The sequence below is a fragment of the Triturus cristatus genome, chromosome 4_1, assembly GCF_964204655.1.
Source record: "Triturus cristatus chromosome 4_1, aTriCri1.1, whole genome shotgun sequence".
Lineage (NCBI taxonomy): Eukaryota > Metazoa > Chordata > Amphibia > Caudata > Salamandridae > Triturus > Triturus cristatus.
The window spans coordinates 718,192,304-718,219,103 of NC_140585.1; positions in this window are offsets into that span (position 1 = coordinate 718,192,304).

Consider the following 26,800-nt stretch of genomic DNA (forward strand, 5'->3'; position numbering starts at 1 on the left):
GCGAACACGCGTAGCGTAGTGTTGCGTAGTGCTGCGGTCATTTTTTGCTTGCTCGTGGTCCTCAACGTCAAGTTGGTGACCGCAAGCAAGCAAAATGACATCCCGGCGAGACTTTTTCCTTGTTCGCGATCAGCAACATCAAGATGGCGATCGCGAGCATGGAAAATAAACCTCCCGGCTAGATTCCCAACGCGAGGAGGTCAGGTTTCTCATTGCGAGTGGTCGCGTATGCTCGCAACTGCTCGCGATGAGAAACTACCAGTTCGCGTTGAGAAAGCTGCTGCTCGAGTAAAAATCTACTCGAGCAGCAGAAAACTACAGCTCGCACTGTGCAAGATGCCATTTTCAATGATTGCACAGTGCCGGTTGCTTGTCCGCACTGTGCAATCATTGAAAACGACATCTGGCACAGTGCAAACAAGGTACTACGCAGTTCGCGAAGTGCTACGCGTAGCTCGCGTAGTGCGAACTGCACTTTGCGCAGCTTCGCGAAGTGCTACTTCGCGAACTACGCCCAGGGTTATTATATTCCAGGCTGTGTCATCGACATTGATGGACCCGACAGCAGTTTTCCGCCTTGTTGTTTTGTGTTGAGTTTGCTAAAGTTCAATAAAGTTTTTGGTCGTTACTTAAGTGCTGTGTGACTCTTTTTCATTCTTATTACTGTTATTTGGTGGTGTCCACCATGGTGTTAAATTGTGGGGCAGGAATACTGGTGATGTCTGCAGTTTGCACCAGCTTCTGAATAGTGTGTTAGATTTATCTCAACTTTAGTTGCATTAAAGTGCTGATAATGAGATGCAGAGTAGGCGTTCCCGTGCAAAAACACACGAGGTGCACCTTTGCAATTTATTCTAAAAACTAAAATCCTGTATTGAATTTCACTGTGGTAGTGGGTGCATTTACAGTGTACACACAAAATCAATGAAGAAATCTCATTGTATTTATATTGATTGAGAATAGTGGGTCAGGTGCTGTATCTTGACGGGATACACTGCCCAGTTTGTTTATTTTTCTGTACACGAAAAAACCACATCACAACTTTCACAACGAAAGGCAAAAACTGCGATGCGAAACAAATTCCAGCGATAAGCCGCGTTAGCACCAGGGATTTTACACCTGCTTTCTGCTGGTGTTAAGGAGGACGACTGCCTGCAGCATGAAAGGGAACACAGCCAAAAGCCACACCAGAACACCCAGAGGTGCCATAGAGTCAATGAGCATGATAAACGGATACCCATGAGGGCCACAACACTCATCACAACAACCCCAGGACTGCCAATGCCCCCCGAACCTGCATCTGAGCAAGTGTGTCCGTTTGGTCATTGTGTTAGTATGATGGGCACGGGCCCTGAAATATCACAGTGTGCTGTCTTCAGTGGACGTTACCATATCACCTCATTGTTGGCAGTGAGCCTGGACATGTAGCTACCATGCATCCTCCTTCATGCACAAGTGGCGTGTGCTGGTCTGGTATACACAGGTCAGCGCAGGCATGTGCCTATCCGGCAAGGGGAACGGGGGGTTTCGGACATGTCCATGTGCAGGAAGTGCGGCAAATGTGTCTCTGTGTTATGGTGAGGCCGCCACAAGGGCCGCAGCAGTCGATGTTGTAAAGTGGCATGCACCACCTCCAAAGGGCAGTGTCACGGTGTGGTTGGAATGCCCCCGGACATGCACGAATAGGCATTACAATGGTGTGCCGTAGGAGTGCACAGGATACAACAGCGCAGCGCACAAAAGTGTAGGCGCTTGTGGGAGGGAGGAGCAGCTGTTTGGCAACATAACACACAGTGAACCTGCCCATGTGCCACGTGCTGGGCATCTCATGCATGATGACCAGGGTCGCAGACATCCCACAATACCTATGACCGGCCCCAGTACACATCCTGTATGAATGCAGCTGGAGAAGTTACTGTAGGGATGAAAGGTTCTTTGGCTGAGCTATCTTGCACATCTGCTGCTCCGAGAAGGAACTTGCAAGTGGCCAGCCCCCCTGACAGATACGATAATATTTCCATCCATCTCCCACACTACACAGTGCCCGATTTGAGAACGAGTACACATCCCACACTTAAAAGTCCTTCGTCGTAGTTAGCGTGCATGAAATGGCCTTCACACGTACTCCCACCACACCCCTGCCCTGCACCCATTGCACACAGACCCGGCTCATTGCACCAAGCTGTGCCATTTCATCCACAAGACTGGCACACGGCAAGCCAGTGCAGCTACAAGCAGAGCCACTGAAGCAATGGCAGGGCATCCCGAACACATGGTTGACTCCATTCACGTCCACCTATACCTTGCACGTCTGCTGCATGTCCTGGGTGCACTGCCTTTGGCAGTGCTGCAGATCACTTACCGGCTGAGATTCCGCATTGCGGACGTCACCTGCGTTCAACCTGTGTTGCAATGTCGCATGTGTCTATCCGAGTGGTGCATGGACGTGTGTTTCTCCAACATGTTGGTAGCTGACATGGATTACGACAGGTGTGTGCGCCCCCTGTTGGCCCACGACCTGGAGTGTCATGGTGATGCCCGTTTATGGTATGCATGGATGTTTGGCATGCATGTTGGGAACTGGGCCTGGGAGATTGCACATGTCGTACTCCCCGATTCTGCTTTGGTGCACATTGGGTACAGTGGTTGGAGTCAGCATATCTGTCCCGGTCAGCTGATGGATTACGTCGACGACATGTCAAATATTGTGGCCAACCGTCACTCATTAGAGATAATGGCTTACACAGCTGCACTCACGTTCATAGACGAGAGACAAGGTACCTGCAACCATGACTCGATGTGCCACATTGCACGTGTCCCACCGCATGATTGCACGTTGTGCACCTGGTCACATCTCCCAAGACGACAGTGGACATGGCTGCATTAGCGTCGACTCATGTCCGAGGCGCGGTCAACCAATGCTGCTTGACACTGACGTGTGTTGGTGATGGACTACCCCGAGGTGAACATGGACGTTTTCCTGCGTTCCTTATTCAGAAATGCTGCTGCATTTGTCTGCATATCATGGCACTACTCTTGGCCGTACTGACACACACTTTTTTTAATAAAGTTTCTACATTTTCACTTGTCTCCAAATGTGTTGTGTCGTCATTTGTATGCCAATGTGTGTGTCACAGACTCTCTGGCTGCCTGCCATACGTGAATTGCTACCCCATCCAGACTGTGGGTTTGCACTTATGCGTTCTCATGTGCCTGTTTCGTACTGATGCTTTTGAATGTTTATCCACCACAGGCGAGTGCATTTGTGTCCTGTGTTCGATTGTACGAATGTTTATGTTTGGACAACATTGTGTTGGATGTTGGTGTGCTCTGCTTCCTATGTGTGTGTGCTGCATTGTGTGTGAGGTGTCCCTTCATGTGAGGTTTTGTTCACCCTTCTCCCTTTCAGGCAGTGTGGTTTTCACTTCTGTGCTTGTTCAGTGGTGTGATGTTGGCGGGTTGTGTGACTTGTGCTCCTTGTTGGTGTGTTTCATTTTGGCCATGGTTTGTCTGTAGTGCTGTAAATAATTGTGCATGTGTGCCATTGTGCCATCTCCCCCCGTCCCCCCACTCCCTGCTTGTTCCTCTTCCTGGTGCTGTTGTGTCTGTAATTGTGTTGCTCCACACATAAATACATGTAAAGAACAAATTAGAATAGTTCCTTGATTCTTTTAGATTGAAAAACTTCACTCTATTGGTTATTTTTGAATTTTCCATATAAATTATAACAATATTCTTTTGCAACATTTTTTGAACATTTAACAGCACGTGCAGGTTAAAAGTTCAAGATTGTTTTAAGTTCGAACAGTGGCTTCCAAATGCAAGTAGCAGGTGTGGATGAGTTGAGCACATTTTATCCTATGATATGTACTCCTCGTTTAAACTGCTTTTTTTTAACCAATCACAAAGATGCTTTTCAACAAAACGAATGTGTAGCCTACTTTTAAAAAACAATGGTTTTCATCTCCCAATCGGTTATCGTTTTGTATGGGAAAAAAAAGTAGTTCCCCATCTTTAAACATATCTCTTATTCTATGAACAGATTGCATGAGCTAAAGACATCTATCCATACCTCCCAGCCATACCTTCAAAATGCTAGTGTGGATCGTAGGACATAGCTATGTTTTCTTGTGCAAGAGGTATGCAGAACAGAGACATATTGACTTAGACCTAGGTTTACAAAATGTGGACATTAAATGGTTTTCACAGAGAGGATTGAAGTGGTACCAATTGTTGCCTTTGGTTAAAACCTGTTTGCATCTCCAACACCCTGACCTCATGATTGTGCACTGTGGTGGAAACAACCTAGGCACATTGACTGGCGTAGGTTTGGAAATGCTTATGAAGGACACCTTTAGACAACTGATGTTGCTTTTCCCTCGAACTTTCTTTGTACATTCTAGTATATGCCAAAGACAGAAGTGGAAATGGTCAAACCAATTTAGTCCTCAGATTAAAAAATCCAGGAAGAATGTCAACAAAGCTGTGTCTGCATACCTCAGAGACCATAGAATGAGGTCCATCTACAGCAACAACATACATTTTGATATGGCTCAAATTGCAGAAGTGATGGATTACACTTCACAGATCAGGGAAATCGAGTTTTTCTGAATAACCTGAAGCTGTGCATCCGCACTTATATGTAGCTCCAACTAATAAACACAGGGGCTCTTTTTAGAGCCGCCTTATAATCCCAATATCAGTTCGCAGACTGACAGCTGTGATCCGGCTACGACAGGGAGACCTGCGGGCTGTCGGGAAGGCTCGCAGAGGAAGAGCTGTGGCCTGTGGGCTCGCCTCGCGCAAGGAGAGCAACGAGCCATCTGCTCGCAAACCCACAGCAGCGAGCTGGCTCACAGAGGGAGAGCTCGGGTATAACTTGCAAAGGGACAGCAACAGGCCAACTGCCTTGCTAGCAGAGACACACCTATGACCTAACGGACTGGCTCGCACATGTACAGCTGTGAGCCGACGGACTGGTACTGTTTTATGGTTTAGGGTAGTACAGTGGTGTTTGTGTACTGTAGTGGATTGTGTTGCAGGTAGTGTTTTAGGATTAAGAGTAGTGTAGTGTGTTTGTGTAGTGTTTGAAGGTTTGTGCTGGAAATAGTGTTTTAGGATTTAGGGTAGTGCAGTGGTGTTTCGGTAGTGTAGCGGATTGACAGACTGACTCACAGAACTCCGAGCTGACGCACTGGCTTGTAAAGGCATAGCCGCGACCTGCTGATGTAGGGAGAGGCAGCGTGAAAAGGGAATCTCACAGATACTAGGCCTGGGCAGCAAATTCCGTTCCACTCGCGGAATTTGCGGAATTTGCGTAATTTCGCGTTCAGCGGAGAACGCGAAATTGCTCAAAAGTCTGCTTTCCGCAATTTCGCGAAATTTTTGCTTGTTCGCGTTCTCAAAATGCATGTTCGCGAGATATTTCTCCTCGAGCACGCAAACAGCAATTGCGAACAGGAAAAAAGCATCGCGAACAAGCAATTCCGCGTGTTCGCGGAGATTTTTTACCGTTTCGCGGAGATTTGCGTAACGCAATTATGCAAATTCCGCCCACCCCTAACAGATACCAGTGTTGCCTCGCAGAGGTAAAACTACAATCCCGATGTCTTCTACACGGACAGATGCGAGCTGTCGGACTGAATCACAAAATGGCTGCCAACACTTCCTAGTTTCAACAGTTCACAGCCAATCAGCCGCAAGCTTGTGCTCGTAACTCCTCAGTCAATCAGATGCCAGAATTCTCAAATGTCAATATCTGTAAAATTTGATATTTCTCAAAAACTATTGAACAGATTTACACCATTTAAGCAAAAGCGTGCTTTCTGAACCATCACCATTCTCCCTGCTAAATTTGGCGTAATTCGTTCAGCAGTTTTACCTGTAGTCTTCTCTAAAGTTTTGTATGGAAATTGCATGGAGAAAACACGTTTTGCGACACCCTTTTTTCTCAACACCCCCTAGACCAATAACTCCCAAACTTTCAATATAGGAGCTGATCAAAAAAGAGAAACTTTTTGGATAATTCCGTAAACTGTCGTCAAATGACGCCAAAGTTATAAGCACGTGCGGGGCTCCAACATGACTGTAGCCCCGGAGCTGCGGGGACCACAGCGGGCCCCCGCAGCCCCAGCAAGCTCCACTATTATTTTCTAACAAATGTCCCCGGGACCCACCCACCCAGGGACATCATTAAAATAAAACGCGGGAACCCGCAACCCCAGCGCCAATTGCGCCGAATATTTTTTTTAATTAAAATTGCTTTTTTTTGGCCCTGGGGGTCCTTTTGGGACCCCCTCAGCACGCCTAGGGGGTCAGGGTGTTTCTACTTGTTTTATATCTTTGTTTCTCTGTTTTCTGGAGACTCGCTTCTACTGAGTCACAAGATGGCTGCCAAAACTTCCTGGTTTGGAGTGTTGGCAGCCAATCACAGTGAAGCTTGTGCATGGCACCAAATATCGAAACTTTTATTTTTCTAATTTCTCAGCAACTACTGAATGGATTTACACCATTCATTAAAAAAGGTTGCTTTCTGACCCACGCACTACCATTGTGCCAAATTTAGGGTAATTGCGTTCAGTAGTTTCAGCTGTAGCCTTGCACAAAGTTTCCTATGGAAAATTGATTTTTTTACTCTTATTTTTTGAATTTCTCAAAATCTACTAAACAGATTTACACCATTTAAAAAAAGGTCATTTTCGGAACCGAGATCTACCTTTCTACCAAAATTGGGGTAATCGCGTTCGGCAGTTCGGGCTGTAGCTCGTCGCTAAATTTCCTATGGAAATTAACATGGGGAAAATGCGTTTTGGAACCCCCTATTTTCTCTGCCCCCGCTTGATGAATCACCCCCAAACTTTTAGGATAGGAGCTGACCTGGATAGACTTTTTTTGGGAGAATTTCACAAAGATTCGTCAAACGACACCAAAGTTATTAGCAAATCAAAAAATGCTTTTCCTATAGAAACTAGGTTCTAACTATAACTACCTACTGGCGACCGCCAGTAGGTAATATAAATATATATTTTTTCTATGTTGTTATATCACATGGTGTTGGCACTTGAATACTGATTTGCATTTAAAAACGATGACTTACGTGTTTCAAATTGACTTGTGAGCAAGGGCACTTGTTGCCCGAAACGCATCAGGTTCGAGGTTCTGAAATAAATATCTCTTGGCCTCACATCGCTGGGTTCGCGTCTCTGTTCGCCAGTGCTCGGAGGTGCAGAGAATCAGGATTTATATATATATATATATATATATATATATATATATATATATATATATATATATATATATATATATATATATATATATATATATATATATATATTTCTTTATTTATTTTTATATATACATACATATATATATACCCAAGACCCAAGATACATCAAGATATATACATGTGGAGTAAGGTATAGAAAATCTATACTTACTAACATGTTGATATTTCGGTTTCGATATTTTGTCCTTGATATTCTACACCATCAATATTCTGGTTTCAATGGTTAATGTGCAAACCCTTTTTTGCTAGAGTTAATACCTTGAGCACTGTTACCCTGCTAAACAGGAGTAATGTGCTGGTGCTCCTCTTTTGATCATGGTTAAACTGGCTTACCATAAATTACATATTTACGTGACCATATGTCCCTGTTATATGGTGTAAAAAACATACCTGGCATGTAGACGTTAAATGCCCTCTGTGGACTGAAGCAGCTATTGTGCCATTCACTGAGTGGGTCTTTGAAGCATGGCTTCCTCTCTACCATGTGTAGGTTGAATGCAGCTGCATAACACTCTGCTGTCAAATCTCTAAGAAGAACCCTATTGGGATGCTAGGAAACCCTGTTTCTAAACAATAATAATAAGTCACCCATAACTTTCCACCTATAAGGCTGCTTTGTTGGACCACAAGTTAGGGTGCCTGACATTTAAAGGTGTAACATGTGCAACATTAAATTTGGCATGTTCTTCTAGGGACTAGGCCTCAAGAGTTATAGTCACTGATAAGGCTGTAGCTGAATCGTCGAAAATTTGAAAGTGCAGATTATACATTTTAATCTGTAAGTTTCGAGTACCTACAAATAGTATTTATAATATTTTTTACAAGTTCAATTCAATTGTGAAGCAGGATGATTTAGAAAAAGTACCTTATAGAAATTTACCTTTTCCCAGCCTGATGCTCATGGAGGCTAATTTGCATTAGTGTTCAAGCAGCTTAACCCTAGCCTTAATGTGATGTAAAATTCCTTCACAGAGCCAAACAATATACCACTTTGGTCAACCTGAATGGGCAGTGATGACTTCTTTGAGCTCATCCGGATATCCAGGGTGGGGTCTGCAGTCCTTCCTAATAGCACAACAGTGTTAATTCCCACATGGAAGTCCTGGCTGACACACATGTAAAAGGGTTGACCCATTGAAAAGGTTCAAACAGCATTAAGACATAATGCTTGTGCATCGCCTATCTGTTTGCTGAAGGACCCTTCTTTGTCTTCCTAGACTTCTCTCTCATTTGTGCTGTGTGTCCAGATTCTGCTTCAGACTGGATTTTAGTGTTAGTTGTGGGAGGACTTTCACAATTTCCATAGTACACTCCCCTACACACCCAGCTGTCAGAGTCCACGAATAGTGTGGATAAAGACTCTGGCCATCTTGGAATTGTCCTGGCACATTCTTTTTGGGCCTGTTTTCAGTAAAGCAATCAGAAACTACTGTATAAGTAGGTGGGCCAGGGCCTGGGCTATTTTACCCCATTTGTTCTGGAGTGCCAAGGAATCTCTCTCACCCACTAGCTAGTGTCAGCCATAAATGCAGCACCCCAAGGACCCTCTCCTCCTGCACCTCTTCAAAACACTTTTTGGTCCTGCAAAAGATCAGAAGCAGAGGACTGGGAAAATGTAAATTGTAAATTGATACTTGTATAGCGCACTACTCACCCGCAAGGGTCTCAAGGCGCTTGTACGAATACCGCTGTGGAACCCATCCTGGCTTTCCCTGTGAGGCGTCCACTCCTGGGCACCCCCAAGGTGGAGACCAGGCATCCTTAGCGTTGTGGGGGCCGTTGTGGAGATTAAGCAAGCTATTGCCCAGAGTTGCAGAGTGGGACTCTATGATTGGAATGGCACCGAGGCGAGAATTATCAGGTCCGTGGAATTTTTGAGCCCAAGACCCGCCGAGGCGGGGAATTGAACCCTGGTCCCGGGCTAGACCTCTGCATCAGGGTCTGCCGCTCTAATCATTGAGCCACACTTCTCCACTAATGCCCCCTCTTGGACCCAGTACAAAGATGTGGACTCTAAGGGTCAATTGGCAGGCATCCTGTGTGACAAGGGGGGTACAACAAGCTGCACTAAGCATTTTCACTGAAGTACCTAGCTGACCTGCTGAACAGTGGCAACTGGGCGTGTCTATTTGTGTAGATGTTTGGGCAGCAGAAGAAAGATTGGAAACCTTTAAAAACTTTTCCTCAAGTGCACTTTGCACTTTGCACTACACCGAGCTATGCATAGCTACGCGAACTGTGTAGTGTGGTAGGGAAATGCTGTTCGCAATGTTTGCACAGTGCCGCATGCTTGTCCGCACTGTGCAATCATTGCAAACGGCATCATGCACAGTGCAAGCAGTCCTTTTCTGCCACTCGAGTAGATTTGTACTCGAGCAGCAGCTTTCTCAACGCCGACTGGGGGGTTATCATCGCGAGCAATTGCGAGCATATGCGAGCACTCGCAATGAGAAACCTGACTTCCCCGCATTGAGAATCTCGCCAGGAGGTTTATTTTCCACGCTCGCGATCGGCAACTTGATGTTGCCGATTGCGAACGAGGAAAAAGTCTCACCGGGATGCTGATTTTGCTCACTCGCAGTTACCCACTTCAGGTTGAGGACCGCGAGCGAGGAAAAAATGCCCACTAGGCTACGCTACGCGTTTTTGCACTGTGCTACGTGCGATTCGCGTAGCGCATAGTTGTGCTCACTACGCACACTCCACAAGCGTAGAGTAGTTTTCCACCCAGGGTTACTCAGCAGGACTCATCGAGAAAAGTATCCAACCAGCAGTTCTACAGAATTTGATTGAATTTCAGCTGTATCCTGCTTAGATATTCCCGCACCTCTAGAAAAATGACTAAGTCACATTCTGCGTGGGGACTTGGAAATTTTTCTGCGCAAAATCTTCAATGCTTCAGATCGCCAGCAAGACCAAACTCCTTCAGTTAGCCAACCTTCCTTACCGCTGCACTGCCAACAGTTTCAGCGGCATCCCATGTGTGGAGGATTCTTCTGCTTAAAAGGCGAAAAAGTACCATTCTGTCTTGGGACATAGAACAAATCTAAATGTTTTTGTTCAAGAACCTGTTAAAGTCTTTTTCTGAAAAGGGACTTAGGGGCATATTAACAACGAAGCGATAGAAAATGATCGCCGCTTTTGCAGCCGTTTTCGGCCGAAAAGCGGCGATAATTTCATCGCCTAATTAGCAAAGTCACGCTAACGCGTGAAACCTTGCTTTAGCGTACGAAATCTTAACGCCCAGCTTTGTATCTCTAATGAGATGCAAAGTGGGCATTCCTGACCTGACATGACAGGAGAAATGTCGCTAAGCGACATTTCTCCTATCATCAAGCCCCAAGCTATGAAGCATAGCGGCAGGAAAAGTAGCAATAATCGCTGTTATGGCTACTTTCCTTACACCTGCTTCAGGACTGACTTAGCCATGATATCCTATGGAAGGAGGATATCATGGCTAAGTTTGTGAGTCCCTATCCACGAGCTAACACCACATTTCGTAAGATTATCGCTGGGTTTCCAGCGATAATCTCACGTTAGGCAGTTAGCGCTTGGATTTCTATCGCTTTTGAGATAAGCATTGCTAATAGCACGCTATCTTAGCGATACAAAATCCACGCTAGCCGGCGATAATTATCCTAACGCTAAGTGCGCTTAGCGATAATTATGGCCGGTTGTTGTTGATATGCCCCTTAGTTACATTTTCAAACTTTTTGACTTCCATACTTTTACCCGGATCAATCCACTTATTGTATCTGACCCATACTGCTTTCCAGTCTGCATCAAATCATCCCTAGGTCCTGGTCTACCGCTTCCATAGCCTAACATTAGTGCATAGGGCTTTTTGGTGCTATTGCTACTTACAATTCTAAATATTCATTTACCCGGTTCCCCTTATTGTATTTTTTGTCCTTTTGGTGTTTGTTATATTTTACTCTATTTTCCCAACTAGCTTTGTGATTGTTACTATTTAGTGTTCTGACTCTATTACTGCTTTGGTACTGCAAACCTACTTTACACATTGCCCTAAGTTAAACCTATATGTTCTATGCCACAGCACCGGGGGGTTAAGATCAGGTTAATTTAGTGACTTTGGGGGGTCACTCATTTAGAAGTGTTGTTATTCCATGAGTCGACAGTATCCCACCACAAATATTCATCCACTATCTTATATTGAGATCTTAAGCAATAATTAGGAGAAAACGTCATTAGCAAACAAAAGAAGAGTTTACAAAATGAAAGCACACAAAAAGATCTACAAAAATAATACCCTTATTAAGCTAACATACTTTCAGTTGCTAAATGTGAAAATGACATATGTTTCTTCACACATCAGCTGTAGGCCATGTGAAAGCAAATATTCCAAATAAAAGGGAAAACAAACTTACTAGCATGGAAAAATAACAGAGCAGGAGAAATATTAATTGAGTTTATGCAATAATTCATATTGCATTATTTAATCACAAAATTGCAATTAGACCTTTGGCAGTAGTGTGAAAGGAGGTAACATTTATTTCAGTTTATTGCATTCACTCTAGATAGTTTACAGTACACGTAGGTTAGATGCAGAACTGCTAAAATGGGTAAAAAGGAAAATATTATTAACAGTGTGTTATACCCACCTATCACTTGGGGCAATAACCTGCAAGAGTTGTTATGCAATTGTTACTATTGTGAACACCCTTCACAATGAATGGCAAGCTCTTTTAGCACAACAAGGACCTCAAATCTATGTAGAACTGAGTAACTTGATGAAGTAGCTTATCATATACCCTGGAGGCAAGGACAGTTGATCCATTTGTCTTTGAGGCTGGTTTTCTACCATATTGTATGATTGTTTGGACCGTTGTGACAGGAATAGTGATTTAAGGCGGTACATATACCAACTGTTCCTACCTGATTCTATTAGCAGATCCTTAAATGTATGCATCATTTTAATTCATATTCTCTCCCTCTCGCTCTCTCTCTCTGTGAAGTTACAATTCAGGAAATTAACATTTATGTAATTAATGTTATGATCTCCACGGTGTGTGTTTGTCCCTCGATTATTGATGTAACTGTGTATTGTTTTTTGACTGATTGTCTGTGCTCTTTTCCCACTGGAAAAGCCAGTTAGGCACTTAAGGGTATAGTCAGACACAAGTCTGTGATAGATGTGAATGAGGAACCTTGCTTTTCAAGACTTGGATGTTTTCTTAAACTAATGCTTCTGATCTTTCTAATGAAAGCATTGTATCTGGCAAACTCTGATACTCACACTTTCTAGGAGTATCCCAATCAACTCCACAGGGATAGTATAGTGAATAGGGAATGTAATCTTACCAGTTTTAGGCTCTCATCATGTGGCAGTCTGACGAACATCTGACCACCATCACTGCGGGATGGAGACTGCCTGATATGTATTCGGCAGTTCCACCCACCATATTACGATACGGCCGCTGTGTAGGTGGCCGGAACCATGAAGCTTTCTATTGAAGCTTGTGATGCTGCCTGGTAAAGTGCCTCAGCACAAGACACATTAAAGAAAGGTATGGCAGATCGGCAATGCAGCGAGCACAAGGTAAGTGGATTTATTTTATTTATTTTCCCTATTCTGTTGTCTGTTGACTCCCTCACCCTGGCACAGCCCCATCACACCACTCACCACTCTTACCTGTACCAGCTCAGCCTGATAAGGCATTAAAAAACACAATGAAATTCCTAGACCAATTTGGAAAACTAGAAACATTTTAATAAACAAACATGTACCAACATCATCCAAAATCAGATAGGGGGACCCAGTGGTATCAAATGGTAAATTTGTAAGTCAGAAATCAACTATAAAATTAAAGCGCCACGAAAAGCAACAGTCTGTATTTGATTGGAAGTTGACTAAGGGCCTGATCATGAGTGTAGCGGTCTAACTCCCCGACCGCCTCAGCCTCTAGAAGACTGCAGTGCAGGCGGTATGGTTGACTGCGGTGCTTGCGGTTTGTCCATGTCTGTCTTGCGGCAGTGGTGAATGGTTTTCCATGTATATTGATGCCTGTATGAGCATTTTGACTGCACATGTCTAATGCACACATCTAAATGATACATGTTGAAAATTACCACCTACACATTGGGGGAGTCTTGCATGTATGTGGGCAGTCAAGCCAATGGGTATATGGTACAAAAAGGACTTTCCTGTACATAGCCGCAAACAGGGTCCTAATCTTCAGGTTGAGGATGCTGCTGTGAATGAGGCATCTGAAGAAGGGGATCCATTTCAAACTCCGATGGGAAGAAGAGGAAAGAGGTGAATATGCACCCCAAATTCTTTGTTTCTGCCAACTTAAAGATGACTGTCCCACCACTGCAGTTGGCTCATCTGAAAGCCAACTAGTAATATGGACTGCAGTGGTAGTCAACAGTACCGCCATATGGCAGTTTTTCTGTGACGGTGAGCTTGCAACAGTCAGACCCCAACCACAGGTATAGCGGTTCGCATGACCACCAAACTCGTAATGAGGCCCTAAGTGCAGTTTCAGCATGACAGTAGGGGTGGGGGGGAAACTCTGCTCTACCAGCAGAGGTTTTATAGTGTTGCCACACCGCGCTCCGCTTGGAGCATGGAGTTTGGAAAAAACGCTGCTGAGCAGAGTTTATTGGCACTGCCCATGGTCCCAACCCCGTAGTAATGGGAAAGCTTGTTCCAAATTAAGTGGCAGGCTAATAGTGGTGCTAGCGGTTTCTGTGTCTCAAGTGAACTCTGTGATTGGTTAGAAGAAATGGAGGGTTCAACCCATTCTCAGAGGAACCACCCCTTGGTTTGCACAGGAAGAGATTACCTTCTATTTCTGAGGTAGAGACCGACTGCCGCTTCAGAAGGTAAAATCCTAGCCGCACATGATGAGCCAACGTGTGTCTATTGCGCACACTTTGAGTTTTTCTGAACTTCTTGCTCCTTGTATGGTGTCTGGGCAAACTGACTTGGGAAGATCCGGACCGTGGCAAGTTTGGACATGAACAGAAAAGTGGATGCCTGGTCATGCCGTCAAGAGGGTAAGTGTTGGGGAGTGGCGGTAGGGAGCTTTGATACCTTGCCTCACCTTCACAAAGGTACTTGGCATTAGAGTGTTCTCTGTCATCACCTACCTCCCAGACTACACACAGCCAAACCCGTGAGTCATCCAGTCTGCACCAAGTCTTTTCATCTGTGCAGACCCTGAACTTCGTGGAAATGCAGTGAGTACTTCAATCAACTTGTACTCGCCTTCTGTCACTGTGCCTTCCTGTATGGTCACTGCTCCCAGTCTGTATAGAGAACCCTGTACTGAGAGGAAACTCTTCTGTGCTTGTCCTGTGCTTGTACTGCATGAACACCACTCTCTACCTCCACACTGGTGCCACCCACTATCTGTTCTACATTGTTCCGATTGCCCATCCTGCAAGCAGGTGCTCTGCAGCCCCTACCCATCCTGTTGCCTACGTGAGACCTGCTCACAGTCACAGCTTATTCACATGCACTCTGTGCATGACCCCTATGCACTCTGTCTGCATGTGTGTTATGTGTAGACTTTGAACAGCTACTGCAGCCAGTTTTTATGAAAGTGCTCTACACCTCTCCGGTGTGGACACTGATCTCAGCCTCTCCCCTCATGCCTGTCCTGCCTGTTATTCACTGCTCTTAGCCATTGAAAACTTCCCCTTCACCTTCACCCCTTCACCTTGTGTTAGCCCAGCTGCACACGGGTCCTTTTCCAGCTTGGAGAGTGCACTCTGCTTCTCCCTTCCGAGCCAACTGGGAGGCTGCCCCACCTCCTTGCCAGCCATATCTGGAGCGATGCAGATTTCTTGCATCTGGCAGCTTCACGTGTCCTCCTGACTGGTTCCGACTATGCAAGTAAAGGGTTTAGATTCATTTTTGTCCCTATTTTTTTCACAAGAAAATCCTGCCCTGTCTTTTCCTGATTTTGGAAAGAGAATATCATTCTCTTTGCTGGATGCCTTGGAGTGCAATTTTACTTGAGAATGATCATTCACTCGCAATGCATGCTTTTTCTGTGCCCATTACAAAAAATGGGGTAACCCAAAAATGTCAAGGACCTGGGTACAATGTAATACGAAAAACAATGGTCCTGGACCATAAATCAAGATAGGTGGTAGTTCCTAACTTAGTGATATCATTCACATATTCTGAGCTACATATAATCTATTTTGGTAGCTCTTAGTATCCAATACAGTATTGCTCATAAGGTCAACCATGCAACAAAACGACATCCACAGTTAGTAAAGCATTTTATTCTTTTTTTATAAAACTTTTTAAATTTCCATTAACAATTGTATCAAGGTTGTTCCAAGGGGAACGTGCAAATAGTAAGGGTGCTTGAGTAAAGAGAGTGAAAAGGAAAAAGGGAATTATTTCAGAGGTTGTGACATAAGAAAAACTTAAATAAGTTAAGCAATGGACTGGTTGTCATTCACCATCCAAGTGCAAAAACCTGGTCACGTGTATCAGTTTATGCGATAGATAAATCAAGCGGTTATACATTCATTAGAAGCCAATTCTAATAGAGCACGTGGGCAGATAGGCGTATCCCAGGTATGTATGTATGGGGCGTCGACGTTTCGATCCGTCTTGGTGGCCTAGTGGTGGTTTGAACCTTGGCCTTGCGGATCTTCCTCAGGACTGGGGAACAGCCTGGAAGGGTTGGGCCTAGTAGATTGCCCGCTGCGATGCGTGAAGCGAATCCCTTTAATGGAAATCCAGTGGTGTACCACATATGGCTGTCCTCCGTTAGTAAGGTGCCACACAGTAGTACTGGTGGGGGCTCAGTCGCGTGATGCCACCCACTTGCGTTCCAAAACTTTTTTCTTTATTTCACCACGATTGGAGTCAATCCCGGGCTTAGCCGCTAAGATCCGGCAACCACAACGCGTTACGGATGGTTGCCGGATCTTAACGGCTAAGCCCGGGATTGACTCCAATCGTGGTGAAATAAAGAAAAAAGTTTTGGAACGCAAGTGGGTGGCATCACGCGACTGAGCCCCCACCAGTACTACTGTGTGGCACCTTACTAACGGAGGACAGCCATATGTGGTACACCACTGGATTTCCATTAAAGGGATTCGCTTCACGCATCGCAGCGGGCAATCTACTAGGCCCAACCCTTCCAGGTTGTTCCCCAGTCCTGAGGAAGATCCGCAAGGCCAAGGTTCAAACCACCACTAGGCCACCAAGACGGATCGAAACGTCGACGCCCCATACATACATACCTGGGATACGCCTATCTGCCCACGTGCTCTATTAGAATTGGCTTCTAATGAATGTATAACCGCTTGATTTATCTATCGCATAAACTGATACACGTGACCAGGTTTTTGCACTTGGATGGTGAATGACAACCAGTCCATTGCTTAACTTATTTAAGTTTTTCTTATGTCACAACCTCTGAAATAATTCCCTTTTTCCTTTTCACTCTCTTTACTCAAGCACCCTTACTATTTGCACGTTCCCCTTGGAACAACCTTGATACAATTGTTAATGGAAATTTAAAAAGTTTTATAAAAAAAGAATAAAATGCTTTACTAACTGTGGATATCGTTTTGTTGCATGGTTGACCTTATGAGCAATACTGTATTGGATACTAAGAGCTACCAAAATAGATTATATGTAGCTCAGAATATGTGAATGATATCACTAAGTTAGGAACTACCACCTATCTTGATTTATGGTCCAGGACCATTGTTTTTCGTATTATATTGCTTTTTCTGTGCAGCATTTTTTAGTAACTTAATGGAATTCCACGGATTTAAACTAGGCCTGGGCGGCAAATTCCGTTCCGCTCGCGGAATTTGCGTAATTTCGCGTTCCGCGGAGAACGCGAAATCGCTCAAAAGTCTGCTTTCCGCGATTTCGCAAAATTTTTGCTTGTTCGCGTTCTCAAAATGCATGTTTGCGAGATATTTCTCCTCGAGCACGCAAACAGCAATTGCGAACAGGAAAAAAGCATCGCGAACAAGCAATTCCGCGTGTTCGCGGAATTTCTGCGTGTTCACGGAGATTTTTTTACCGTTTCGCGGAGATTTGCGTAACGCAATTACGCAAATTCCGCCCACCCCTAATTTAAACACCGCAAGCTCCGCCCAGGCCTCGGTGACAGCAAAGGAGCGGAAGCTGGATGCAACAAGTTTTTCATCACGGTCAAAGATTTTACCTTCAGACTTAGTCCCTGAACTGGAAATCAAAATTGTTCAGTGTGGCAAAGTCAAGGCTAAGGCCTAGAATTTTCCCTTGATGTCAGATATTTTTTCATCTAGCTCCCTCTTAAGGTTGTGGTGTCAAAAGGTATGAGTGGGCAAAGCTGCATTTTGTAGCTGCTGAGGATGCTTTGCAGGTCACATAAATGTGCTACGTTGCCCCTGTTTTAGGCTTTTCCCAGTTGGTATTATGAATTTACATATTTTAATCTCACATAGGGAAAATTTAGCTGAACCTCCACTTTTTCTGCTTTCAGTATCTATGATGGTGCAATTTCTGAATACTTTAAACAATGAAGGAGTTGTTCTCAACTAAAGAAATTAGCCAATACTACAAATGAAGTGAAAAAAGAATATTTTTATAAAACAACCCTCACTCACCAACCTAGTTGGTGACAAGCTTCATCATTGGGTTCTCACCCGAGCAGCCGAATGGCACCTGGGTGTGCTATGATGCCTGATTACAGGTGAGCGGGATTTGTGTGGAAGAGTGAATGTGAGTGAACATTTGGATAAAAATGTATTTTTTCCCCTAAATTTTGTAATCAAACAATAAGGCAAGATTAAAAACAACGGGGATGTCATATAGGGTTAAATTGATCCGTGATATTAAACAGTGTGTGAAGTAAAGTGAATCGCGGTCTACATGTTTCAGCCTCAATGTGCCAATTTAGAGAGGCTTTCTTCAGGACCAAGATTGGGGAAGCACTCATACAAGAGGAAGCGACTGGTGTCTTCTTCAGATTCCTCTTCTTCCTCTCCTGTGCGGAGGAGGTCTGGAAGGTTGAATGATAGCCTGAAGTGCTTAATTAGAGAAACTTTGCTGGAATTGTCTCCAGTGAAGAAGGAGCAACATTATTTGTTTCAAGCTCATTCTCTTGGGTCCCTGGTATCAGATGGAGAGACTCCTAGACCAGAAAAACAAAAGGGGAAGTATATAGCAAAGGAGATCTTGCCTGAATTATTGACACTTGTAAAATACAATATGAGGTATCAGAAGGAGGTGGTGTCTGAAACGTTATCTTCTGGTTTATTGAGGCAGTTCCAGTGTGCCTCAAAGTTGGATTTCCCAGTTTACCCTTTCATTTAGGAAGTCTTGAAGAGGGAGCGGAAGGGCCCAGACAAGATTATGTTGCCCACTTCATGTCAAAGGTATATCCCCTTAAAGACATGTCTGGCAGGTTTCAGGATTTTATCCCCATTGATTCCTTTGTGGTTCCCCTGGCAGGCAGGACCTCCATGATGGACAATGCCATTATTAAGGGCGCAACCAATAAGAAGGTTCATTCATTCATTCCACAATGAGAAGGCTGAAACAGCCCTCAGGAAGATTTATTTGGGCTCTCTTTTGGCACTGAGACTTGGAATTTATGGTTATTATGCCTCTCAATCATTCTTGACCGATATCAAGAATTTTTTCAGTGCTTTTTATCACTCTTCTGATAGTTCCTCTTTAATGGATCACATAGAGAAACAAGTTGAATTAATGTTCGACGTTGTGTTTGATGTGGTGAGGGCATCTCCTCTGACTGAGGATGCTTGTATTGCTGTCAGGCATAATCCAGTCCTAAAAGATTGGCACACTGATGCTGCCCAAAAATATTCTTCCTGAAGACTACCTTTTCAGGGTTCTTAGATGTTTAGGTCCATGTTGGAGGATTGCCTGCATAAATTGTTCAAATAAAAGAAACATCTTTCTTCCCTGAGGCAGTCTGGTTTGGACATGGTGATCCCTCAGAAACACACCCTCTTTCATCAGCCCTCTAGCTAACAGCAGCAGCAGCAGTGTACCTCACAGAGAAGGTTCTATCATAAGAAAGGTGAGCAGAAGAAGCATCAGTGTCCCTCAAAGTGTTCCTGTCTATATGAATGGTTCCTTGTTGTGTGCGGTTGGAGGTAGACTTCTCTTCAGTGTGGTGTGGCAGGATTCTACTTCTGACTAATGGGAGAGGGTTACAAGATCGAGTTTCCAGAGTTAGGCCAACTGCATGACCTAGGATGAGAGGAAGCAGCTGGCATTGGCTTAGGGGGTGGAATCCTTGCTCCTGCTACAGGCGCTTTTGAGGCTGCCTCTGGCCGATCTGGATAAGGGGTATTACTCAGTGGTGTAACTGATGAAAAAATCAATGTGAGGATTTCCGATGATCTTGAATTTGAAGTCTCTGAACAAATTCATTCAGGTGTTGCCATTCAAGATGGGGACTTTACAGTGGGTGATTCCTCTTGTCATCAAGAACTATTTCATGTGTACCCTATCTTCTGGATGCAAACTACCATGCCTGTCCATCCCAGTGATCAGAAGTATCTGAGGTTTTGCATTTGAAACCAGCATTTTCCATTTCAGGTTTTGCTCTTTGTCCTCAAGACAACTCCATGTGTCTTCACCAAGGTTTTGTCTCCCCTCATTGCTTTATTCCACCTTTAGGGGATTCACATCTACCCTTATCTGGACGACTGCCTTCTCTATGCTCCTTCCCAGGCTCAGTTGTGTCAGGAGCTTGAGGTGATTTGCAGTGAAGTTCAGAGACATGGGTTTCTTCTCAATCTGATCACAGTATCTGTGCTTCATTGGTACCAGATTTTGCACCAACCTCAACTAGGTCTTCCAGCCAGAGGCCTGTGTGTTGTTTTTGCAGTCCCTGGTTCACCAAGCTTTCAATAGACAGTCCCTTCTAGTGAGGGTTTGGTTGAATCTCATGGAAAAAATGGCAGCAGCAGTGTTCTCAGTCCTGTGGGTTAGGTTCAACCTCCAGTTGTTTTGGACTCAGCGTCATGCCTTGTGGTGTCCTGCCTCTGCAGTTTACAGGGTTCTGGTTCCAGTGGCTCTGGACATTTGATAAGTACTTTGGTGGTGGATGAACTACTCCTTCTGTAAAAGGGGGTTTGGCTGCAGCTGGATCCCCTAATTTTTTTTACGACAGATGCCAGATCTTTTGGTTTGGAGGCTTCTCTGAATTTGAGGTTTCTTCATGCCCAGTAGTAGTCCCTCCAAGACAGCAGCTGTTCCTTCAACTGAAGGGAGCTCATTGTAGTTTTTCAGACTCTTTTTTTTCTTCACTTTCTACAACGTTGCAATCTGGTGGTCAAGAAGTCAGTATGGTGGCTATTGCTTATCGCTGCAACCAGGGTGGGTCCAGGTTTCTGTACCTAAATCAGGTTGCCGCTCAGTTGTTCGGTTGGGCAGAGTATCACCTTGTATACCTTCGTGTAATTCACATCAGGGGAGTTGCGAAAAGGGAGGCAGATTACCTCATCAGGATTTTTCTGTCATGTCAGGAAATATCCCTAACCAGAGCAGCCTCTTGCTCCAGATTTGTGTCAGGTTTGGGCAGCCAAGTCTGGTTACGTTTGCCTTCCGCATCAATGCCGGTTCCTCGCTGTGGTGTCAGGGTTCCTCAGGAGGGGGGTTGGAGGGCAGACATTTTGTTGTTACCCCGGCCTCGATCTCTTCTGTATGCCTTCCCCACTATTCCTTTGATTCACAACTTCCTGGTGAGGTTGTCGGGAGTATCCAAGGACATGATTGTGGTGGTTCCCTTTTGACCTCATTGGTCATGGTTCCCTCTTCTCCAGTCCCCAGTGGCCGTGGGTTTCTTCCACCCATCTCCTCTCGTCTGTGGGTATCCCATGTTCTTTCACTTCAGAGGCTTTGCCATTTGGTGGGGGGTTGAAAGGAGGGGGTTACAGAACAAGGGATTGCCTTGACATCCAACTATTGCCATTCAGCAGTCTAGGGAGCCTTCTACCCTGAATTCATATGGTAGGCATTTAGGTAGCTTTCTGAGATGGTGTTCATCCTTGACTCTTTTTCCCTTGGACTGTCCCTTGAACTATATCCTTCAGTTTTTTTGGAATGGGTTTCAGAAAAAGCTTTTTGTGTCTACTCTGAGGGCACAGTGGGCTACTTTCAGAGCGTTTACGTCTCCCTGGGGCAATCTGACTGACTGATGATTTGGTGGCTCATTTATTAAGGAGTTTCTCTATTTCTAGGTCTTTTGTGCATCATTTATACTCATTATGGAACTTGCCATTAGTCCTCAGGGTGCTGGTTTCCGAACTTGATCCTCTTGATTCAGTGGATGTTACGTTTCTGATGATTGGAAAAGCGCTGTTTGAACCATTGACAGCATCCCCACTTTGCACTCCTTGGGGTCGATGACCCTTAATTTCAGGTTTTAGATTTCATTCACTACTTCCAATAAACTTATGGAGAGTTTTTATTGTGAAAATGTTCTTTTTATTGCTTTCCACAATATTGCACCACACTTATGGACTGTTATAATAAAGACATTTTCTTCATGCACAACAATTTTCGCTGTGAAACGTTCTCAATTCAATTGCATTTTAAATGTTCCCATATTCCCGATGCATTTTGGGTCAAAGCCCTTCTTCAGGGAAATCATTCTGAGGAAATTAACAAAAAAATTTTAATGATTCAAGAGGTTGAAAATCCTCCTTAAAACATATAACTGCTAAGTGACCAATTGTTTTAAAAAAAGAAGTGAAAAGTGCCATGCTCCGAGCAAAAATGAAAAAATGGTCTTGCGCATCATGCAAAGCAAGAGTGCATCACTACTCTGTTAAGATGCGTGTACCAAACGTAAACCTGAAAAGTAAAACTGAATCGTAATGAAAATTAGTTTGAAAGTGAAACGATAATTCTAGATAGATGCAGTATTCCAACTGAAATGAGATCACCTAGCGTGTGTCGTCAAGAAGATAATAACGTAAAGCATACCAAAGAGACCACAATGTCAATAAAACACTCAGCCTGTCAACGCTGACCGCGTCTCCATCTTTTAAACAATCTGAATAAAGAAACCTGTAAGCTATCAAAAGCCTGGACTGGTAAAACAAGCATTTGCAATGCAATCGGTCTCGCGATTGAAAGTTTCAGTTATTGGCATTGTAAATGATATTGTTTTTTATATATGTTTAGTTGTTTGTAGTGCAGTGGATGTATGTTGTTTATAGTGGAATTATGTGGTTTGAACTTGGATTGTTAGTTGCTGAATTTTGTGGGATTGAATTGTGTAGTGTAGTTGTGTATTGTAAATGTGTATGGTGAATAGATAGGGGTGAGAGCGATAGAATAGATTGAAAGTAAGAATGAGAGGGATACGTAGTTTGTGTATGAAGTGGTGAATGAAGTGCAGATAAAGTAGTATAAACAGTGTGTGAGAAAGAGAGATAGAAGGGGAGAGAATATTATAGACATATAAAGAGGCTGTGGTTGTGTATGTAGAACATAGTGAAAGAAGAGGAGGCGAATGTGTGTTTGTTGTTATTTTTTGAAAAGTTATGGTATTATATAAGTGTGCCGAAAGATATGAAGTGAATTAATATGATAAATGTTGGATTAGTGTGAAAGTGAGACAGTGGTGTGAGAGAGCACGAGAGAGAGAGAGTTGTGGTACGGTGATTTGGGGGAGTTGTGAGGTTGAGCTATACTCAGTACGAGGATGTAAAGGTTCGGTCCACCTCAAGTGTCACAAAACTCTGCCCATCATTGGTGCCTTTGGCATGCTTTGGCATGTTTTAGGAGAAAGTTGTGTGTGCTGTAGTTAGTCCTATTCAGTTATGAGGGTAACAAATCAAATATATTATTTTGGTAGTGGATTATTGCATCAAGTAGACAGAAGAGGAAGTTAAAGAACAGATCATGGTTACAAGCACTGAAAGACACTGAGAATGAATTCTGGTGTCCAACTAAAGATAAGAGACACTAGTAAAAATAATGCAAAGTTTTCTGAACCACGTCACATAGTGATGGATTTCAGAATCAGGTTCACTGCCAGCTGAGGCTGTTTTGCCTGATATTCACCTGATGGTACTATTCACAAGGATTACATTTAATAGTAGTTACTGTTCTGGTTAGATGGCAACTTAAATAAAGACAAAAGAGTAGCAGGCGGTGTACTGTTGGAACCCATATGGGAAAGTAAATGAAACGCACCTGCTGCTTGAAATGCTTTGCATTCCACGTGTGAAGTGAATGTAGTCAGGTGCCATGGTATGTGCACATAAGTACAGCATGGCACGCATCTGTAGATGCAAATTTACAGTGTGGTTTGTGGCCGAGGGGCGCACCTTGAGGGCGGGGTCATTGGGGGAGGAGGCGCGGCTAGAGCAACAAAAAAAAACTGTGACCATGAGGTGGAACACAGGTCCCTGCAGCGGATGCCTTTGTCCACTGAGCCACCGGACCCGGCACACACATATCTTTCTCTCTACCTCTCTCTATCTCCCTCCCTCCCTCCTCCATCTCCCTCCCTCCTCCGTCTCCCTCCCTCTCCCTCTGTCTCCCTCCCTCTCCCTCTGTCTCACCTCCCTCTCCCTCCATCTCCTTCCCTCTCCCTCCGTCTCCCTCCCTCATCCATCTCCCTCCCTCCTCCATCTCCCTCCCTCCTCCGTCACCCTCCCTCCTCCGTCTCCCTCCCTCTCTCTCTCTCCCTTCCTCTCTGTCTCTCTCCCTCCCTCTCCGTCTCCCTCTGTCTCCCCCCTCTGTCTCCCTCCCCCCTCTGTCTCCCTCCCTCCCTGTCTCCCACCCTCTGTCTCTCCCTCTCTCTCCCCCTCTCTCTCTCCCTCTCCCTCCCTCTCCGTCTGTCTCCCCCTCTCTGTCTCCCCCTCTCTGTCTCCCTCTGTCTCCCCCTCTGTCTACCCCCTCTGTCTCCCTTCCCCCTATGTCTCCCTCCCCCTCTGTCTCCCTCCCCCCTCTGTCTCCCTCCCTCCCTGTCTCCCTCCCTCTCTCTCTCCCTCTCTCTCTCCCTCTCCCTCCCTCTCCGTCTCCCTCGGTCCCCCCCTCTCTGTCTCCCCCTCTGTCTCCATCCCTCCCTCTCTCCCTCCCTCTCTCCCTCTCTCCCCCTCTCCGTCTCCCTCCCTCTCCGTCTCCCTCCCTCTCTGTCTCCCTCCCTCCCTCCCCTTCTCCCCCTCTTCCCCTCTCTCCCTCCCTCTCTGTCTCCCTCCCTCTTCCCCTCTCTCCCTCCCTCTCAGTCTCCCTCCCTCTCAGTCTCCCTCCCTCTCAGTCTCCCTCCCTCTATCTCCCTCCCTCTCAGTCTCCCTCCCTCTCCGTCTCCCTCCCTCTCCGTCTCCCTCCCTCTCCCCGTTTCCCTCCCTCTCCCCATTTCCCTCCCTCTCCCCGTTTCCCTCCCTCTCCGTCTCCCTCCCTCTCCCCGTCTCCCTCCCTCCCCGTCTCCCCCCCTCCCTCCGCTTGTGTGGCAGCTGAGGCAGCTTCCCTTCCAGGGCACACACACAGCCCCACCCGAGTACTTCACAGGTATTTAAGAGACCATTTGCATGATAACGAGGTTTTGTTGTATTTCACCTCTTAGCGCCCCAGCAGCTCCACTCGGACTATTGCTTGAATTGCCCGGCCCCCACAGAGCAGAGTCTGTTTGCTGACACTGTTAAAAAAACACAAAAATCATCGGTACGATGTCTGCAAGGTCCATGGGCCGCCAAGAAAGGCTTGCCGGGCTGCTGGCAGCCCGCGGGCCGTACTATGAGTACCCCTGCACTAAGAGTACACATTCCCGGCGGCCGGACTGCTCTATCAAAGTACTGGTTATCGTGGAATTGTCATCCAAGTGTATGTGTGTTTGCCTTTCCCAAGTGAAGAATGCCGCAGCACGCCTACATAAACAGAGCGTGACGTGTACCCACAGCAGCAATTCACACGCAGAAACGAATAAAAACAAGCCTTCAGTAACGCAATCTATAACATATTATGATAAAAAGAGAGGGGAAACAATACTTAGATGTGTCCTAATTGATGTAAATTCGACAGCCGTGGTCGGTAGTGGGAGTAACTGCAGGGCGGTGACGTGGGGAGGGGGAGGGGCGGGGGGGTAGTAAACTATGGATTACAGAGGTTTACAGGTAAATTAACATATAAATTAATAAAACGAATTTTGTTGCATGCACTGCATCGCATTTGGGGATGCAGTGCACGCAACGAAATTCGTTTTATTAATTTATATGTTAACTTACCTGTAAACCTCCATAATCCGTAGTTTACTACCCCCCACCCTGCCCCTCCCCCTCCCCACGTCACCGCCCTGCAGTTACTCCTACTACCGACCGCGGCTGACTAATTCGATGCACCTGAACTTAAAAATGACTCATAGTGATATTTGAAAACAAACCGGGTGTATGGTTTGTTGTTCTGTTTAAAGTTTGCCTTTCCCAAGTGAAGAATGCCGCAGCACGCCTACATAAACAGAGCGTGACGTGTACCCACAGCAGCAATTCACACGCAGAAACGAATAAAAACAAGCCTTCAGTAACGCAATCTATAACATATTATGATAAAAAGAGAGGGGAAACAATACTTAGATGTGTCCTAATTGATGTAAATTCGACAGCCGTGGTCGGTAGTGGGAGTAACTGCAGGGCGGTGACGTGGGGAGGGGGAGGGGCGGGGGGGTAGTAAACTATGGATTACAGAGGTTTACAGGTAAATTAACATATAAATTAATAAAACGAATTTTGTTGCATGCACTGCATCGCATTTGGGGATGCAGTGCACGCAACGAAATTCGTTTTAATAATTTATATGTTAACTTACCTGTAAACCTCCATAATCCGTAGTTTACTACCCCCCACCCTGCCCCTCCCCCTCCCCACGTCACCGCCCTGCAGTTACTCCTACTACCGACCGCGGCTGACTAATTCGATGCACCTGAACTTAAAAATGACTCATAGTGATATTTGAAAACAAACCGGGTGTATGGTTTGTTGTTCTGTTTAAAGTTTGCTGTCTAATGATGTGCTGCGGGGACTGCGTGTTTTAAAGAGACATTCCGGTACTCTTAATAAGACATTCCGCTAGTCTTAATAAAACATTCTGCCAGTCTTAATGGTCAAATAAGTGAGATTGGCTATCTATCCTGGTTGCACACTTGCACGTGCAGTCTTTAACCTCACTAAAGACCCAGTTAGGCAGCCAGGGCTGGACTGGGAACCAAAACCAGCCCTGGCAAAGTACTCAGTCGCCCCCCTCTCCCCCTCGCGGGGGGTTGGGGGTGCCACCGAGCTCTTTGCCAGGGCTGGTTTTCAGCCGAGTTTGTTACAGGGCCGATTTTGCAGCTATACACGAGCACCAGTTATATTCCACAAGATTACAAGCTTATATTTAGGGGTGGGCGGAATTTGCGAAATTCACTTTCGCAAATAAAAATCTCCGCAAACACGCAGAAATATCGCGAAGATGCAGACGTTTTTTTCCCGCCCGTTCCCGGTATTTTCTGCGTGGTCGCGGCTCGCCAACTTACCCATGCGGTTGCTCGCGGGCGC